Raw genomic sequence first — 19,350 nt, 5'->3', positions numbered from 1 at the left:
CCTTTTGACTCCTTCAGTTGCTTGGTCCGTGAGTTGGTCCAGTGAAGATGCACACACAGACCTCGTTTCAGTCTTCTTTGTCTATTTTGTCTGATAGTTCTGGTTTCTGTAATGACTGTCATATTTTCACTTTCAGTTTCAGTTCAAGGGTGAGCCTGTGGATGCTGTCTTTTCTTCCTTCATGGTTTGTCTTTGTTTGCCTGATTGCCCTGGCAGCTATCATACTTTCTGTTTTGGTTTGAGGGTGAGAGCCTGAGGTCATTTTGTCCACTTGTCAATGCAAGCTACTCACTTTCACTTTCAGTTTGAATTCATCCCAGTATCTTAACTAGGGTTTGGTCTCCCAGGTAATTGGCTCCCAAATGCATTTTCCACCCCAGAGTAACAGTGCATGCCTACAGCCTTTAAGCTATACCTGAGAGAGTTTGAAAGAACCTAGTGGGGAAACCCCCACCTCAACTCCCAATTCAGCGTGCACCCAAGAATCACGAACAGAACACAACACCTTGATGTAACAACATGAGGTAGTTTAATGGCGGTGAAAGACCCACAATGTGAGGACTCCCCCACATTCTGACTCAGGAGAGGCGACACCCCAAATCACCCACAAGAAACAGTCTTGCTGCAAACTGCAAGAGGATTTTTATTCAAGAGCGCTCTCAGGCCCACAGTCATACACCACGCAGGGGTCCGTGGCGCCCAGAGTAGCTGGATAAGGGGGTATTTAAAGGGAGAAACCACAAGTCAAGGAAATCATGTTGGAAAATACCAAAGATACCAGTTAAGAGTCCCAAGGAAGTGCAAAGTCACAAGAGTCACAAGGAATACCTAGTAATTGTACAGGTTATCTCTCAAGACAGTTTCTAAGAGCCCCTAACAATAGCACATTTGCATAGCAGGTTCTGGCAATGGTCAGGGTGACTTTCAATGGTCAGGGTGACTTTCTTTGAATGAACACTCTTTGAACCCAGGAAGCAGGTGGGTGGAGGAATGTGGCTATCTGTATTATGATTAGCATACCTTGGAGCAATGAGTCACAGAGGTCACATTCCCAAGCCTGGGCCTAAAGGCCTAGAATTTTGTTTTTACTTTGTTATACTTTCAGTGGAGCTCCTGATCGAAATGTTACAATTTGCTAAACACATGAAACTCAAGAAGAATGAAGACCAAAATGTGGACACTTTGCCCCTTTGTAGAATTGGGAACAAAACACCCATGGAAGGATTTACAGAGACAAAGTTTGGAGCTGAGACAAAAGGATGGACCATCAAGAGATTGCCATATTCAGGGATCCATCCCATAATCATCCTCCAAACTCTGACACCATTGCATACACTAGCAAGATTTTGCTGATAGGACCCTGATATAGCTGTCTCTAGTGAGACTATGCCGGGGCCTAGCAAACACATAAGTGGATGCTTACAGTCAGCTATTGGATGGATCACCGGGTCGTATCTCACACAGGAGACATTGGATTCCACCAAAAGGCTCGGAAGCTAGAGGATTTTATAGAAAAGGAGTGGGGCTGAGGGAGGAATTGGCACAGTTTCACATGATGGGTCCATTTAAACATCAGCAGCCTGTTAACATTTAACTTAGGTCAGAAGGGTGGGAGATAGGGAGGTGCTGGGCCAGTCCAGACATGTAAAGACTGGCCTTCCCGGGCATATCCTGGCCTGTTCTGCTATGTTCTCAGCCCCAGGTTTCAAAGCTCACAAACAACTCTTTGGGCTAATTGACATACATTACATGAATCACAGGTCTCAAGTTTTATTTCCTTTCAAGTTCCCTGTTTAGTAAGAGACTTTCATCACCTGGTTTGTCATGTCTGGTATATCTGTCCACTGTTTGTTTCCTTTGTGTTCATTGTTATGGGTTCCCTCCCCTACATCATCAAGGAACCTCAGGTTAGGGTGCTGAAACCCCTTCTGGTTACCTGTGGCCTCAAGGTGACTCATCACCTGGACCAATTTTGGGAGGAGGCTGCTATTTTGGCCTTCTGTTTATTAGGAGAGAAGTTGTGGGACCCTGACATCTGGAAGTGTGTTCCTTTCTTTGCCTGCAAGTTCAAAGTGCAATCTGGGTTTATTCCTCCATTATTCTTTCTCAGTCATCACCAGTCTTAACAATTCTTTCCCCAGAGGAAGTGATAGCCACCTATAACCAACAGTGGCAGGAATGACTGCCCCACTTCCTCTGGCAAACAGGATAATATCAGCTATGAGGATGAGGGACTCTCTGCTCCGGCCCTCTAGCTGTCAGGCTCCAAGATGTCCTCTAGCCCTGCCTGCTTTCTCAGGTCCCTCACTCACTAGGCTTTTGGCTCCTGCCCCATCAGAGGTATCCCCAGATTACCTGTGGCATGATTTAGGGGGACTTTGCCTTCTAGCAGTTACACCTGTGGTGGTCACTCATAAGATGCCCTGTCCCTCTCCCACAGAGGCATCATTCTTCTCAGGTATATAGTGAGGCTTTCCTTGTCAATCTTGGCCCTGATATAGGGACTGGGCCCTGGATTCCTACTCCTTTGGCAGATTTGGCTCTAATCAGAAAAGCCACCTATAATTCTGGCCCAGATTCTCCTTATTTTAAACAAGTACTGAAGCAGTCAACCATACACCCCAGACCTATTATGATTGGTATAATCTTCTTAAGACAATGATCTACCCCACCGTGTTTCCTATTCTGAGGTGTGTATATCATAATTAGGCTAAGATTAATTTGTAATATAAACTTAGCATTACTTTTGACATACTCACTAGCCACAGTGCATATATTAACCTTGTCACTCAGGCCAGTGTTGGACTGTATGCTTACTTTAACTGGGTGGCTGATCTTGCCTTTAAGTCTCTTAGAGCACACACACCCTGTGACCCTTCTCCTTACTTTTGCGACATTGTCCAGCAATCTGGGGAGTCATCCACAGACTTCCTGTCCTATGTGACTGAGGCAATGGAAAGGCAGGTCAATGCTAGCCCAACCAGAGGCATGCTCATCAGCAGCTTGCATGGGAGAACCTTAACACCCCTACTCCCAATGCTGTGGCAACCATAAGGAATGATGATATCCATAAATGGGTTGTTGCCTCTGGAATGTTCGCCCTTTTGCAGCCCTGACAGCTTCCAATGATACCTTGGTCATAGAGTATGTACAGAGGACACACCTTCCTCCTGAATGGCCTGAGGCAAGCCCAGTCACCTCAGACAAGACTGCCCTTCACTTCAGCTAGACCCAAGACCAGATGTCCTCATTGTAACAAAGATTTTCATTGTCATTTTCAAAAGCAGGAAGACAATTTAAACTCCAAGAGTCCTGTAAGAGGGATCCCTGCTCAGCTAGGAATCTTTTGGACTTTGCCTACATTTTCTCAATCACTGTACATTTACATGGTATACCTCTTAAAGGGTTGGTTGGCATAGGGGCAGATGTCACTATAACAACAACAACAAAAAAAATCAATCATCACGGTTTCCCCATTGGAGATTCTGCCCAGATCCCTTCATTATAGGAGTTGGTGGACAAGAGGACCCAACCTGTCCATTGGCAGGACTTGGATGGAAATCAGGAATCATTTACAACTGTTGTGGTTGGTGTTCCCCATAAACTTCCATGTGTGTTGTCCTTACTAAGGATGATTGAGCCCCCCTTTTTTATGATGATGGTGAACATGGCCAACTGGACTGCACAGGTCACAAAGTCAGGAATCACCCTCAATTCTAATGGTTATGGCCCATCCAATGCCATTTAACACCAAGATACCTGACCCTATATTGCTGGCCCGGCTGTCTAAAGCTGTTATCTTGATGGACCAGTGTCCCATTTTGGACCTAAGCTTTCTGCTCTCAAGGAACTGGTCTTAGAACAATTAGTTTTGCTTTGTGTGGAGCCCTCAACCAGCAGACATAATACTACCATTTTAGTCATAAAAAGAAGTCATGGAAATATAGACTTCTACTGGATCTGAGAGCCATTAATGAACACATGAAAAATGGGGAACACTCAAGCAGGATTGCCTCATCCTAGTGCTATCCCACGCAAGTACCATGTGATGATACTAGATATTAAGGATTGCTTTTTCCAGATGCTCTGGCATCCCAGGATACATGACATTTTGCCTTAACAGTATGGAAACCTAATATGAATAAACCAGCTAAAAGATATCAGTAGACAGTCCTGTCTTAGGGCATAAAAAAATACCCTGACTATTTGTCAGCTATATGTGGCTGAAGTTATACAGAGTGTCCCCAGATATGTCATTGTAGTCCATTACATGGATGACATGCTTGCACACCATAGCCTGTCTGATCTTGAAATGGTGTCCTCTCAAGTGTTTCTTAACTTAGAAAAACTCAACTTGAACTTTGCTTCTGAAAAGATTCAGATAGTTCCCCCATATGCCTTCCTTGGCTTATCTATTTCTGACAGGTATAAACCCTTGGCCTTCTCCATTGTGGTAAGAGAGTCCTACTCTCTTAAGGAACTACAATTGTGTGGAACAATTAGCTGGCCCAAAACTTTTCTGCCTATGGTGGACCAGGAGATGAGTCACCTCTTTTCTCTTACCAAGGATAAACTAACAACTGTGGCTAGCAACCCACTATAGAAAGTTATGACACTCCTATCTGTATCAACTCTGAAAAGTCATGATCCAAGGGAACTTCTCCTAGCCATTATTTTGTGGTCCCTTGAAGGAGTCCTAGGAGTGTTATGGCCAAATGGGCTCCTCATGTGGTTGTACCAGGCTCACTATGATTTATTTAAGGTTACCCAGAGTTTGAGATTGCCTTCTGTTCTGCCCTTAAGACAACAGGCTTAGCAGAGAGAACTTATAAGAGGGAACCAGACAAGATAAGTCTACCTTATAATATTTTCAATATTTATGGGCATATTCCATCAGCTTTCAAGAAATGATGTCAAGGTTCATAGGCACATTGAATAATCACATACCACCAGACAAGCTTCTTACTACTTTGTCCTAGCTGCCAATTAAAATTAAGCCCCATAGCATACCTCACTCTTGTCCCACTCCCAAGGCAACTGTGGCCTTTTCTGATTCTAGTAGAGCTAGGTATGGGGTTCTTATCCAAAGATGGGGAGAGGGGACACAACTCACATTATCTCCCTAATCCTGGCTCAGTGCAAATAGCTGAATTATTTGGACTCCTGAAAATTTTTGAGTGTTGTCAACAGGAGCCAATTAATATTTTCTCAGATGGCCTAAATGCAGTAGAAGCTGTCCATCCCATGTCCTTCTCATATTTTATAGAGCAAAGCAGCCCTATCCATGTATGCATGCAATCTATCCAGAAGGCTCTCGAGAATAGGGCACGTCTCTGGTTCATCTCACATGTAAGATTACCCTGATTATGACTGTGGACATGGAATTGCTAGAAGAAATCAGAATGTTATCCCAGCAATTTCCCCTTCCCCTTCAGAATTTACATAAGATCTTTTCTGAATTGCCTATGTCACAATGTAAACATCTTGCAAGGTCTTATGCATTGAGCATACCTCTTGCACCACTGGGGCCTCTTGGCAGATCAGAAGTTAACCCTAGAGGTATACTGCCCAATGCAATCTGGCAAATGTCACCCATTACCAAGCCAGTGGTAATTTTAGGTATGTACATGTTATGGATACTTGTTTGACCTTCATTTACATGGTGGTCAATGATATGTGAAAAGACCTCTTATGCTATTCAGGCCATGAAATTAGCAATGCTGTTAATGGAAGCACTCAAGGCTGATAGTGGATCTGGTTACTGATCTCAGCAGTTCAGCACCTTCTTATTTCTCATGAGAATCAGTCACTCCTTTGAGATTCCCTATTACCCTCAAGGACAAGAAATTGTGGAAAGAGCAAATCACTCCCTGAAGCAAATACTTGCTCACGTCACCTCCCCAGTAACCAAAAGAGATCCATACCAGCATTGGTAAAAGTCCTATTTCATGTGAACTTTATCTCCTTTGCTGAGAAAGGACTAAGCCCTGCTTATAAACATTGGGAATTTTGGCAGAGGGATACCCCCTTCCCTTTGGTTAGATGAAGGAACCCAATAACTTCTCAATGGCAACTGGCCACTGTAGCAGAATTTTTGCTATACAATTAATTTAAATATTAATACCACAATGTCCCAAGCTATCATTCTCGCCGGCAAGAACACACCTGGACAACCAGATTCTTCTGCAGCAAGCTTTATTGCTTCTTCAGGAGGGAAGAGCCAGAACCCGGAAAATGGTGCTGCTTATATAGCCCTCAGCATGGCATGTCAGCACCTGATTTGTTGCTCACTCATCACCTCATTACTACGCCCCGAGATGGGCAGTGACTGGGCGTGAATTCACTCTAGCACTTGAGCACAAGGCTTGTTTATTAGTTAGGCACAGGAGAAGCCAGCGCCATCTTATAATGGCGATTGCTCACAGCATGGTTCTCCACATCTCCCCCTTTTTGTTTTATTAAAATGAGGCTGGACTAGGTCTGTGTAATTATGTCCATCCACTGTGGCTCCTGTCTTAGGTCGTTCCTCTAATGTCACAGCCTTCCCGTCATAGGGTAACCCTATCGCCACCTGGCCCCTTGTCTTAGGTTGATCTGTGCATGAGGAAAGTTGCCAGTCCCTGGATACCGCAGTGCTATGTGACAGTAACTACTAAATGACCTAGGGCGAACTCTACAAAAGAGGCCAGCCAAAAAATGACAAATGCCGACTAATTCTTGAGCATAGATAGCCAAATTTCAGGGGAGGCCCCTTGCTCTATGGCAGCAAGTGCTTGAACTATCACAACCTTGTGACGTGTTTGTTGGGCTCTGAGCTTACAAACCAACCAGAGCATGAACACAAGTCCACAGCAGATGGCAGTACCAAATAAACCTACCCCACCCATTCCTTAAAATAAGAAAATGCAGATGAAATCCAGGAGGAGAGGCCCTCTGTCAATTACAGGTCCACTCGACTTGAGTTGATCCTTAAAACTGCCACCCTCAGGGCCTCAAGAGTCTCATCAAACCCCTCGGACCAATTTCCTGCAAGATACAAGGAGAGCTGTCTAGACAGATTAGCTGCACAAGTAAAAATTTCATATTGGACACTGGTAATACACAGAGCGCCCAATTATCTTTCATAACCCAACTGGGCCACCTGGTATAGGACACCTATCTGTTCCTCAACCAGATCAAGGTGCTGATTCAAAATCATCAGCCCTCCCTTCAACTGGGCACTAGCAGAAGTTTGGACATTGATGGCATCAGTCAGATCGACTGAAAGCTGATTTAATTTTGTGCCTGCTTTGACCGTCTTAGCCATAGCGTACCCTGCAGTTGTAGCAGCTGCTGCACTGACTGAAATTGCTATGATCACAGCAGCAGTAATGCCAAAATCTCTTTTTTGTCAAAACAGGGATAAGGTGGTGGGTGTTTCCACCAGAACAGGGATCCAACATGGGATCCTGGAGCGCAGGTGTCCTTTGTTGCATCCCAACCTTGAGAAATCCAACAGGAATCATTTACACAGCTTTCAAATGAATCATTAGACAAAATAAACAAAAAGGGAGGATAGACACATACTGGAGTCGATATATAGCTGGTTGGATTAACCTGTGTCTTATTTAAACCAGAAATTTCTTCAGTATGAATTATATATTTTTGTTGGTCCATATGCCCCAATCAGAGTATAATTGGAGAGACCAGTGTAAATGGCCTTTCCTACAGAACCTCCTTTTAAGAAAACAAGGGGATTAAGATTTGTACAGCTTCCATTAATCCCACAAAGTAGCCATTTGCAGTAAGGGCTCATTCGGCAGTCCTGCAAGAAGATGCCGTTCTCATTACAAACTCTTCTTCAGGCCCAAACAAAATATTGGGGGAGAAGGTAAAATATTTGTGCTCATCAATCCATCTGGCTACAGATGACTGGCAGTCTGACCATGGTGGCAACTCCCCTACATCCTCCTCACCACAATGAGGAGCAATACTGGGTTGACGAGGACGCTCAGTCTCATTCCAATTGGGAGGCAGGAATGTACCGTTTAGCCAGACTATCAATTGCCACCAAAACCATGTAACATGAATAATATCATTGTTTCCTTTTCCTCGGGTTTGGGTGATATTTACAGTCCCACTATCCAAAAATGATCCTAACATACAGATACTGAGCTGAATACAGTCCCCCTTTTGCTATAATTGAAAACATAGGGAACCCTGTTCTTGAAGGGAGCGATTTTCTCCTAACGGGACCCGTAAAGGGTCAAATGGCAAATATGGTAAGTCCAGTTTTTTATTAGTAGTAAAGAATTTTGGAAAAACTATAGAATCATGGCGAACTGGCATTGGTTTAGGGAAAGCCGAGAGAATGGCCCATCTCTGTTCGCCAATCATACTAGGAACCTGAGACAAGTTCAGCATTGCCAGCATCAGGAGCAGTCTTCTGGAGGTCAGCATCTTCCACACCATCCTTGATTAATATCTTGCGGGTGAGTCGTTCCAGCAACCAAAATGGGTTGTCTTCACTCTATGGAAAAACACAGACAACTCCCCTGGATCTTATTAAAATAGGATCCGGGCCTTTCCACAGACCAGATAAAACATCCTTCCATTTCACCATTTCTTTTGGTCTATTAGGGTCTGAGCTATGTCGATCAGCTGCAGAGCAACCTTGCTCGTCAAGATTCAGAAAATTAAGTGTGAAGAGTGCCATGGATACAGCTACTCTTGGCACTGAGGGCAGAGTCTAATCAACTCCCCCTTTTTGTTTTATAAAATAAGACTTGAGTGTACGATGGGCACGTTCCACAATGCCTTGTCCTTGAGGATTATAAGGAAGGCCAGTCAGGTGAGTGACATCCATTTGATGACAAAATTGCTGAAATTTAGCAGAGGTATATGCTGGCCCATTATCAGTTTTAAGGATTGTGGGCTTTCCCCAAGCACTCCAAGCTTCTAAACAGTGCTGTATAACATGAGAGGCTTTTCTCACCTGTTAAAGGTGTAGCAAACATAACACCAGAGCAGGTGTCAATGGAAACATGTAAATATTGATTTCTTCCAAAGGAGGAAATATGAGTGACATCCATTTGCCAGACCTGTAATGGCCTGATGCCTTGGGGGTTTACCCCTACATGAGGAGTAGGCAAAAATTGACAACAATTGTGATATTGGGTGACAATGTCATGAGCTTCTTTCCTGGTTAAAGTGAAACGGCGGCATAAAGTTTAAGCTGTCACGTGGAAGCATTTATGAAATTCTCTTGCATCCTCTGCCTGCAAGGACAGAGCAGCAGCCACGATTCTAGTGGCTTTGTCTGCCAAGTCATTTCCATGAGACATGGGGCCATTAAGGCCAGAATGAGTCCTGACATGAGTAATATACACAAGATGTCTTCTATGTAACAGGGCTGACTGAATTTGCTGAAAAATGTGAACAAGCTTGCTAGAGGGTCTAATTAAACCAGCAACTTCAAGTGTATTAACTGCATTAACCACATATAAGGAATCAGATACAATATTGAGGGGTCCTGGGAAAGTTTCAAGGATCTCCAGAACCACCAAACATTCTACAACCTGGGGTGATGTCTCATTATATTGTTTAGATGTTCTTGGCCATTTACTACATATGCACCTATGCCAGATTTGGATCCATCTGTATACACTACTACCCCATCCGGAAGTGGGTGTTTGGCTGTCATTACTGGAAACACTATGGCTTTGCTTAAGGCAAACTGTAAGATTGGATGTTTTGAATAATGATTATCAATTTTTCCTGAATAGGATGCAACCAAGACTGCCCAATCGTTAGTTGTTGCTGCCAGGGTTTGAACTACGCCCCGAGATGGGCAGTGACTGAGCATGAATTCACTCTAGCACTTGAGCACAAGGCTTGTTTACTAGTTAGGCACAGTGGAAGCCAGCACCATCTTATAATGGTGATTGCTCACGGCACGGCTCTCCACACCACAAGAAATATCTGACTGGTCAGGGAAAAGGGAAGCTGATCGAGGAGTTTGAGAAACAGAGGAGAGAAGGAAGGAAGATAGAGGAAGACTGTGATGATCCAGATTCCTTGTGGCCTTAAATAGACATAGGTAGTTATGAATATCTTGTAAGGGATAAATAATTACAAGACAATTTGTCTTATCTAGGTGGGCAATTTATATTAATATCAATTAGCTTTCAGCAAATTGTATGGACATTTTGTGGGGTGAGAATCTATTGATATAAATCTGGCTTAAAAATTACAAGCCTCTAGAATTTTACCAAGTAACTGGGATTTGGGACCACTGACCAAAGGTGGTTGGTGGTTGGGAATGTGAACAGAACCGGGGTGAGAGAACAGCTATTTCTATTGCTGCTGGGGCTAGCCTAGAGGCAGAGGTAGTGAGAATGCTGGGGCAGGGTGTAGATGGGTGTAGTGAGGGAATCATGCTGTCCTTTTAAAAATATTTCCTGCAGCATCCTGCTCCACTTCTGACAAGGGGTCAAGCTTATGTTCCACCCACCACCACCACCCCCGCGCCCTCAGCACACAACTGTGCCATTATGGTTTCCTTCAAGAGATGTTCTGCTGACTACAGACCAGGGGACAAAGGAGCCAGAAGAGGACCAGGACTGGGAGTTGTACATACTGTGTTTATTAATTTTTTCTTCAACCTGGGAGGGTCAGTGAGCTCTGGGCTTTGATATCCCCCCTTTTCTTTTTTGCCTGTGGCAGTTAACTCTCTGGCCTTCCCTGTCCTTTTCTCTTCCATTATGAGTTTGGGGTTTGCCTTTCATGGACCTAGTCACTTCTACACAATGATTAGAAAACACCTAGCCCATGGAGGAAATTTCCTGCTTTACCACCAGTGTCTCCTCTGTTAGCCCTTGTGTCCAAATAAACAATATGGCCACGAGGAACTTCCATGGTAATCAAACCTATAGCAGCATGTTAGGCATGGGGCATCATGTTCCCCTTACTGATTACAAATCCCCAAAGAATCTCCAATGCATATCACATCCACCCCTGTCTCACTGTCCAAGGAGTCCCTGAAATATTCACTTTTGTTGGACCTTCTAGACCTTTGGAGCACTGCCAGCCTGCACTAGGAGGAAGATTCACTGTGAATATCTGATATTGTCATCTAACTTCAAACTTGGCATGTGGAGGTTTATCCACATGATGCTTTGACATTACTCCCTATGTTAATAGGGCTCACATTCAATTCTGATTTGACCACATTATGAGCTATTGCGATCTATGTAGTCCCTATATTTGTCTCAATTTACACCACCTTACTCTCTTAAAATGTGCAGATACTGTCAATGTGTCTAAGTCAGTTAAGATGTTATAGATGTAGGAGGTACTAAATCAGCATCTTTATCAAGCTATCTACATTTTTTACTTACTGACAGAAGAGTTGGCCCTTTTCTCTATAAGCCTGCTCCTACAGGTTTCACTCAATCTGTCTAATCCCTTACCGGGTACATAACACCTTTGAAGAATGACAACAGTTCACACAATATCTTGAAGGTAACTGGTCAAATTCCTTAACGATTCTGTGTTGTTGAGGCAGAACATAGCCAACCTCAACATGACCAGATATCTGTGCTCTTCGTAAATGGGGAAAGTGTGGGGCAATATTAAGATGCTGTTTGACCATTCATGGATAGCCACTTATGCTATGATGGGAGGAATTGTCACACTAATAATTACTTTGTTTAAGTGTCTAGCACAGCATATTTCCATGCAGCCCTCCATAAATAATGCTGCTCTTGAAAATCCTGATTGTAGTCTCACTAAGAAAATGATCAAAGCATAGATGGAAGAGATCCATGAGACCACCATTTGGGCTGTTCCTCATCTCCTTGTGTGACGTGCCTTCAGAGTGATTATCTCTTTGAGGGCTGGTAGTCAATGAGGCATAAGATTCTGGAAAACAGGACAACCTAAGACAGGGACAGTCCAGTATACTGGGAATCCTCCAAGGTGGGATCAACAATATCCAGGCAATGGAACCTCAGCTCCCACTAGCCTCTCAAAAGCTAAAACAAAAGGGTGGAAATGTAGGTGGCTAGGGCAATGGCTGGGGCAGGGGGCCTGGGCCATGTAGCTACACAGGTAACTCCTGCAGGAAGATCTAATTGAATACTGCCTGGGAGACCAAGGATTGCTCACAAAGACAATGTCAGCCAGTCAAGAACAGCCTGTTTGAAAGAGATTCTTTCTTGGATCCAAAATGTGCGTGGGTGGAGAGTATTAAAAGAGCTTGCAGCAGCATTCAGATGAGCTTGCTGTACCGTTCAAACCTGCCTCTGGAGTCTGTGCCATTGATTCCATTCCATCTCATGGAATTTTATATGTATTTATATGTATAAACTTATTGAAACATCTCAGTATTGCTACATTTGGTAATGTTATTGGAAAAATATAAAACCTCTGTCCTCTAGGAAATGTATTAATAAATAGTCCTCCTAGACAGTTCTAGTTCTCTGGACTCTTAGGATTCTCTAAACTTGCAGACCTGGACATTTTATTGCTGAGTGAGAATGATGATTAACACCTGGTCTCCAAACCACCTGGTGGTCACATACATGCAAGGTCCATAGAATATGCAAAACATATAAATGATTCATCAGAACTCTTTGGCAAATCTTTATTTATGCTTTATCATTGGAGGTGTTTTATGTATCTCAAGGGCCTAAGTTAGAGAAAGTATGCTTGGCACAGCTCTGAAAAGGGGGAACTTTTAGAGCACACATCTTACTTCTCTGGACTCTCCTGTAAGACAACCTTCATCTATGATTGAAATTTGTCTTGCTGCAGTAGATAGGTTTGTAGACATGATTATTTTATGCTCAAATCATTATAACAGTTACTCTTAACAGTCTTACTTCTTATATACATTAAAGCTGGCAAGTATAGCTTCAGGTATTGGGATTTGTCTTTTAAAAACTACTGGCATAATTTAGGTAGTAGGACTGAAGGTCAAGAGAGGTCTATGAAGTCCCAGTGCATATATCCTTCATTTAATATTTTAAAATGCAATTATTTGATGTATATAGATTATTTTCTGCAAGTATGTATGTGTCTGACATTAGTGCCTGGTGCTCATAGAGGACTGAAAAAGAGTGAATGGTCCACATTAACCAGATTTACAGATAGTAATAGCCCATTATTTTAATTTCTTCCTTTGTATGCTGTGATGGTTTGAATATACTTGGCTCAGAGAGTGGCACTATTAGTAGGTAGGTGAGACCTTGTTGCAGTAGGTGTGTCCTTGTTGGAGGAAGTGTATCATTTTGGGTTTTGGTTTTAAGACCCTAGTCCTAGCTCCCTGGAAATCACTCTTCCCCTGTTTGTCTTCAGACTTAAGCTTTTCTTTAGCTAGACCCTGCTCAGTCTTAGGCTGGCCTTGAACTCAGAGATCGATTTGCTTTTTCCTCCTGGGATTAAAAGCTTGCACTAGAACTAAAGTTAGCTGGGTGGAATCTTGCCCCAAGGTTACGACTACCTTAACTCAATTTAATATCATTGAACATATGATTCAGGTCCATTCACTTTTTGGTGCCCCTTTAATACTCAAATTATATATTTTATATTTTTCTTTTTGAAGCTTGCTATGCTTGCTTAAAACACACTTCATGAATGTTAACAAGAGAACAAAGTCTCTGCTGGGCTTTTCTTATGCTTTCTTTGTCAATACAATTAATATAAATCTCTACCTTAGCCTCAGGTAGACTCTTTAGACAAAGGCAAAAAGCAGCCACATCACTCACCAAAATACTACAAAAATAGTCTCTAGGCCACATACTGATATTTTTCTTTACTGAAACCTCTTGAGCCAGGTCTGCACAGTTCAAATTACTCTCACCAACAAAGTCTTCTATACTCCTACTAGGATAGTCCATGAAGCCCCAGTTTCCAAACCCAAAGGCCCCAAATCCACATTCTTCCAAATGAAAGCTTGATCAGGCCTATCACAGCAATACCAGACTCCTGGACCCAACTTCTCTCTTAGGATATTTTTTTTTAATATTTTTTATTATATCTTTTCCTCAATTACATTTCCAATGCTATCCCAAAAGTCCCCCATACCCTCCCCCCCCACTGCCCTACCCACCCATTCCCATTTTTTTGGCCCTGGCATTACAGAGACAAAGTTTGGAGCTGTGACGAAAGGATGGACAATCTAGAGACTGTCTTAGGATTTCATTGCTGTGAACAGACACCATGAGCAAAGCAACTCCTATAAGTATAACATTTATTTGGGACTGGCTTACAGGCTCAAAGGTTCAGTCCATTATCATCAATGGTGCAGGTGGAACTGAGAGTTCTACAGTTTCATCTGAAGGCTCCTAGAAGATTGGCTTCCAGGCAGCTAGAATACAGATCTTAAAACCCATACCCACAATGACACACTTCCTCCAACAAGGCCACAACTACTCCAAAAAGGCTTTACCTCATAATAGTGCCACTTTCTGGGCCAAGCATATTTAAACCATCACACATGCAAATCTATTATACCTGGATGTACAGTAAATTCTTGAGTAGTTCATTTGCTTCTTTCCAAGATTATTCCTACTGCCCTGAAATAATTATAAATACCAGTGGTTATCTTGTAGCATTCAACTTTTGAGGATAGTGTAAGAGACATATTTGTGACCAGTTCCAAAGCTGCACTTCCTTCTTTAGCATGTATAAGGTTAGAAATACTTAGCTTTGAATTTCTTGTCTCAATGGTACTTCAAGGCTGACTAAAGGAAGACAGCTCATATTTGCTGTGTAGCCTGGAGCTGACAAATCCCTGGGTCTTTTTCCAGATGGCAAATGGATACCTTGTATGTCTGTCTTGGACAGACTTTCTTTACACCAATGTTTGCCCTTCCCACGGTTGTTACAATAGCCTGGAAACCTTTGTCTTTCACAGCAACCAAAGTCTACTTGTTCTCTTCTATGAATATCATATTTATCAGAGTCAATGCAACTGCTATTGTGAGATCTGAATATTTTAACATTACAATTATATTTGGAAATGTCCAGATTCACCACAATTTAAACATTAGGCATTTTGTTTCCTAAGACTTATACATACTGCTTGCACTATGATATTGGCATGAACTCCTGAAAGACAATACCAGTAGTCTCTTTTATCAATTCATCTAGCAGGTCCTATTATGCTTTCAATGTTCTGATTGTTCTCTTACATTTAGTGTTTGCATTTTCAAATGCCAAGATCTCTGTTAACCACTCTCTAGTTTTATTGTCTGATATGGCTCTATTTACAGCTCAACTCAATCTCTGTATGAGGTCAGTAAAATCTTCCACAGGACCTTGTATTACCTTAGTAAATGAGATAGATTTTCCCCTGTCTTTTCAGTCATATCCCAAGCTGTTAAAGCTGTAACATGGCATTATGCACTTATGACATCATCAGATTGGATTTGCTTTTCTAGGTTAGCATAATGCCATTTACCAAGCAGTTCATTTAGCTGCCTTGCTACATTAAGTTGTTTTATTTTCATGGCTTTGTGCCTCTGCCATGACAACCACTGTAATTGTTGATCAAATTCTATCATATCACAGCTGACACCAATCCCTTCAAATTATGGGGGAATAACTCTATGCTGCATAGCCCAGTTACTTAAAATTTCATTAATGAATGGAGAATGCAAGCTATATAATACAACAACCACTTTAAAATGCTTTAGATCTATCATTTCTATTGGTTACCATGTCCACTCATTATAAGCATGATGACCATTGTAACCAGACATATGCTGTGCAAAGACTGAGAAGGCTAAAGATGCTTGTGCAGTTATAGGCAAATCCTCCCATGGTATGCGACACTGAATATTAACCCTTTCTCTCTTTACTGATTTCTGCTCTTCTTGGAATTCTTGTCTCACAGAGGTAGGTGCTCAGGGCACCTGGCAGTGAAAGTACTTGAAGCAGAGAGGATGGCTCTCTGTCTTCTAGATTAGTTTTCTTCCCTTTTTCGTCTTACAGCAAATTCCCAGTCTCAGATACCAATCCTGAGCCCTGTTCTTCCCTTTGCACTGGTTCTTTTCGCTTTCCAAGTACTTCGACCTCTATCTGCAAACTCTCTAAGTGCATAGCCAACTCTGCAGTCCTTTGAACACAAGAACCTTCTGAGTTTTCAACTTCAACACTATCTTTGTCAAAATGGTATGCACAAAAACTATGAAAAAAAAAAAACAAAAACAAAAAAAGAACACCGCCCCACCACCACCATCGAAGCTAGACAGGAAACCACTTAGTGCGAGTAGCTGCTGTTTTGGCACCTCTTTAGACAATGTTGCCAACCCAGGAAATCCTACTGATTCCTTTACTACATTAGAAGCAGAGTTAGCCATTATGCCTAAGCCATGTTGGAGGCCACCTGTAGGTTTAAATTTTATTCTAAACCTACTTTATTTAGGGTTCTTAAATGCTTCAACTTCCCTTCTTATCAAAGGACCAGAGCTACGTGGGGAAAGGTTAATAGGAAAAGGGTGTTGTGTACCCATTTAAAAGTACTTCCTTGAGGCAATTCCACTCTTCATTGATAGGATACCAGCAGGCTAGTTCAATAGCAAACACCAAACACAAATCACTACCTGAGGTACTATCTAGCAGAAACAGCAAGGCTTTACTGAATCTGCATGAGTCAACAGAAGCAACCAGAATCATGCAGAACATCACAAGAAATTCTTTGGCACATTTCTCTCCTGAGAAGACCAGCTAAAACCCAGTGAAGCATTTCATGGCTTAGGAAAGCAGGAACAACCTCTCACTCTTAGTGGGGTTCTATTTATATTCTCTCTAAACATCATGTGTCCTCTCAGATGTCTCTTTTCAGCAAAAATTCACATGCCCTCATAGAAAACAGCTCCCAGGAAAATATCTGACAAAACTAAGTTGTTAAAGAAACCAGAAATTTTCACTTTAAAAGTCCACGACTATTAAAAGTGATTTATCACTATTAAGCAATATTTTGGTAGATTTTAGTTCCTGTGTTGGCATGAATAGCCTCTAGGTTTCTACAGAGGCCCAAAAACTTCCCTGGCATTTAGTCTTCTGTGTAGGGTAATGCCAGGAAGGGTAGATCGGATAAAGATATACAATCTTCCATTGTATATACTTTAAAATCGGAAAGTTGTGGTGAGAAAAGTGGTTACCATGCTAGTAGCTATCTGAAGAATAGCTTGACTAAAACACAAAAAGTATTTAGTGTCATGTTGTAAGTAAATGATGACTCATTATAAGATCTTTGTCTTTCTTCATATCATGAAGGACATGAATGTTTAAATATGTAATTTAATCAACTCAGAAGCCAGTTAATACTACCTATTTGATGAAAAAAAGTCTCCCTGTCTTGCAAAAGACATAAAACTTAGAAAGTAGCAACCAAATAACATGTTTGGTTTATTCATAGGTAACAAGAAAGGAATATTCAGAGTATATTGTAGGTGATAGGGATATCTATTCTTTTGATGATACCTAATCCTATTTCAGTGAGTGAGATTGTTGAGATGCCATACTTGTTTGGGAAGCAAAGTAATACTTCTCTTCCTAAAAAGTGCATGCATATAAATATCTTATCAAATAATGTTGTTATAAGTATATGGGTTTATGTATTTTTATACTATGTACTTTATTGGAAAGATGTGCATCTACAAAGCATGAGAGTCAAAAAGGAGAGAAACAGATACAGTGAAAGAAAAAGAAAGACAGAAACCAAGACACAAAGACACAGAGAATGACAGGAATAAGTCCAGTTTTATATGACAAAATAAAACATACTAAAGAATATTAAAGAACATATTCAAGGATAACATATCATAAGAAAAAAGTGTTAAAATGAATTCAAAACTGGAGGGATTTCTTTCTTTTACAAGAAATCTACACTTCAGTAAAATATGATAAAATATTTTCATAGTGTGGCAATAGAAATGAGTAGTACACTTATATAAAAATGTCTATTGTATTTTCCAGAACTCATTTCTAAAACAGCCATTTCTAAGAAGTCATTTTGTGCTGTCAGAATAGAGCTAGAATCATGCTACTACTTTCAATTCTTCAGAAGCATAAATCTTTTCAAATGCAAGTGAACCCTAAAAATAGTCTATGTCCAGTAAAGATTAATCAGACTCTGTTCATGTTATCCACTATTTATATACCATTTTTACAACTGAGCATCCCTACTGCCATAATGAACAAAACACATGCAGTGCTCAGTTGCTGAGGCATAGCTTACAAGCTGATTTTTATTGCTTTTGACACATTGAACAACAGAAGAGCCCATCCGCACAGGCACATTAGGATGCCAGAAGTGCATTCCATTCACTTGCCATATGAAATCACTCCACAGTTTTATGTATGGCAAATCTTGCCTTTCTTTTCTTAAACAAATCTATAGGATACAATGAACTATATCATTAGTGATGAATGAGTTCTCCTAAAAGAATTTAAAACATTATTTTATTTGATACTTGAGTCAATCCTCAGTAATAGTTTTGTTAGATTTGCAGTTTACAGATTGTCGTCATGATAATATGCAAATTTGGGCATTTGTTGAATTGTTTCTTTTTATGAACTGTAAAAATATCATCAGTATCCATTCTAAAGAATACTTTACATTGGTTTGTTTAGACTATTAGTATTAGAGTTCTGATAGCATTATAATTAGTTTTTACTTCATTATGCATGCTTGAGGTAAATATTTTAAATATACACCATCTGTCTTTCATAAAGTGAAAAAGCATATCTATGGATATATACAAATATAGGCAAATGCCTGTTGTTATTATAGATATGGATAATTGAACATCTTTTTCAGAAGTCAAATTTTTCCTAACTTTTCTATTTAAAATAGGCCATTTTTCTTTAGAAATTTCACATGTGCTATTTTATTTTCATTACATGTCCTTATTTCCTATTGTGATATCTTTATTCCATGCAAAGTGTAACATATGGTCAATGCCATACAACGCAGGCTGGTTGACAGAATTAGAGACTGTTATAAAAAATGAATCACTACAAGTACTTATTTTCATGTCACATTTATTTTCTTGCAACATAAAAATCAGACTGATAAAAAGGAAAATGCTTATTCATTTCGGTAGACTCATTGTAGACAATGACACTAAAATGAAATTTTAGAGTTGTTTTAAATCAAGCCAAACTTGTATTATTCTTAACTTCATGTCTGTGGCTTTAGCAAGAATAAAAGGTTCTCAGATATTTGACTACAAAGTAAGTGAATTAAAAGCAATTTTTAAAGATGTCACTGTTAACCCATCTCTATATTATATTTCAGCAGTCATAGCATTTAAATTTTTAATTCATGACACTTATTGTTCATAAATACTTAAGATA

This window comes from Mus caroli, unplaced genomic scaffold, assembly GCF_978045245.1.
Source record: "Mus caroli unplaced genomic scaffold, Mus_caroli_1 scaffold_3, whole genome shotgun sequence".
In the NCBI taxonomy this organism is placed as follows: domain Eukaryota; kingdom Metazoa; phylum Chordata; class Mammalia; order Rodentia; family Muridae; genus Mus; species Mus caroli.
This window is presented reverse-complemented; position numbering follows the sequence as displayed.